Source organism: Ochotona curzoniae, unplaced genomic scaffold (genome assembly GCF_017591425.1).
Source record: "Ochotona curzoniae isolate NIBS_2020 unplaced genomic scaffold, NIBS_Ocur_1.0 contig_1761, whole genome shotgun sequence".
Taxonomy (NCBI): Eukaryota; Metazoa; Chordata; class Mammalia; order Lagomorpha; family Ochotonidae; genus Ochotona; species Ochotona curzoniae.
Genome location: NW_024465175.1, coordinates 20,348 through 22,517, shown reverse-complemented (window position 1 = coordinate 22,517; position 2,170 = coordinate 20,348).

The following is a 2,170-nucleotide window of genomic DNA, read 5'->3' as shown; positions in this document are numbered from 1 at the left end:
AGCACTGATACTCCAAACCATTAAATCCTTTCATCCTCTTGAGGAATGAAAGAAAGGGGATTGCAAAAGGAGTCCTAACACAACAGCTGTGCCCATGGAAATGACTAGTAGGTTATCTATCAAAGAAACTTTATCATGTTGCTGCTAGGTGGGCACTGTGCCTCCATGTCATAGCTGCTATTGCACTCATGGTGTGGAAATCAGACAAACTGACTTTTGGCAAGAACTTGAAGATTGTAGCTCTTCATGTTGTGCAGGGAGTGCTGAGATAACCCCTGATAAGTGGATGAGCAACATGAGGCTCATGAACTATCAGGGGCTCTTTGTAGATTCGCCTGGATTGTGATTTTGAAACTGTCGTTTTGAACACTGCCTACCATGCACATGGAAACCTTCCTTCATGACTGACATGAGACCTTGACACAAGTCACTCAAGCTTGCCATGATCTCCTGGACCTACCCTTGCTGAACAGTGAGTTAACCTGGTTCATAGATGGTAGTAGCTCTGTGAAGACTGGAATACAAATGGCAGGAGCAACAGTGGTCGATCACAATGGGGAAGTGGTTTGGAGCCATGCCCTTCCCCTGCGATCCTCAATGAGGAAGGCAGAGCTGATTGCACTACCTGAAGCTCACGTACAAGTGGGACGATATAAGTGACTGTTTACATAGATAGCCATTATGCCTTCAGTACTACATATGTTCACTGAGACATCTACCAAGAGTGAGGCTTCATGACAACAGATGGAAGGGAGCTGCAAAACCTGACAGAAGTACAACACCAGCTTACAGCAATAGAGAAACCCAAGGCAGTTGCCACGGTGCAGGTTCCTGGTCACCAGGCAGTAAACACTGCTGAGGCACTGGGGAACCACTGTGCACATAAAGAAGCAAAAAAAAAAAAAAAAAATTACCATTGCTCTTGCCACATTGCCCCAGCCAAGCTATAGCTCAGTAGATTTGGAGTGAATCTAATGTAAACACCTTCAGGAGACCAAGTCACACAATTGGTAGAGTGACTTGGAGGAAAGACTACTTTTGCCTGCAGAACTGGGAAAATTTTTTCAAACCAACTACATTAAACTGCCCACCTAGTGTTGAGAAAACTGCTGGGTTTTTCAATACTGCCTCCCTCTGCTTCCCACATCAGACTTTGAGGCCAGATTATTATTGGTGTGTAATGCAGGATGCCAGGTGATGAAACCTGGCAAGAGAGAATTCACACATACAGGTACTCAGGTTTGGAGGAGGACACCGGGACATACTTGTGGAGTAGACTTTGCAGAGGTAAGGCTGAAAAAGTTCAGGTACCAGTATCTTCTAGTCTTTGTAGACACATTTTCAGAGTGGGTAGAAGCATTCCCTATGAAGAAGGAAACCAGTGAGGTAGTGGCTAAAGCATTGCTTGAGGAACTTATACCTCGATATGGGGTTCCAGTAATGCTACAATTGGACAAAGGCCCAGCTTTCATTAATAAGGTCCTTCAAGGGCTGGCCCAACCATGGGGGCAAATGATTGGAAGCTCCATTGTGAATATAACCCACAGAGCTCAGGGCACGTCGAAAGGATGCACAGAAACCATTAAGAAGACCTTAAAATCTCTAAGTCAAGCACATGATCTAAGTGCACAGTCCATGCACAATCTATGCACACAGTCTACATGTTCCTTGGACTCATCTTCATAGTCCTTGCAGGCTTAGTTGTTGAGGCCACTGCTGACAATCCTCATCAGCCTTGTAAAGTAGGCATTTACATACTCGGATTTAATCCAACTCTGTTTTGTTCACATATTGACATGGGAAATGTGACGTTCTCCTTCTTGGGTTAAGAATTCCTGTGGCAAGTGCTGTGTGACTTAGTCAAATTTAGATTCACTGAGCTACAGAAGAAAGATAGCAGGTGGATATCCAGATTGACCTGGGTGTCATGTTATATGATGCATACATTTTAGGGTCCATGCAGGGGATTTGGGGGTCATGAAGGTTTGAATACTATTACTCCGTTACAGGCAGGCCACAAGGAATCTCCCACTGTGTGACAGGGCCTGGCGTATATCTGTACAACCACCTGAATGCAGCTCCACCTTACTTTGCATGGACTCTGGACCACCCTGAGGAATAATTCTAATCCATTCAGGCATTGTTTGCTACTGTGGAGTTTGCTTTTTTA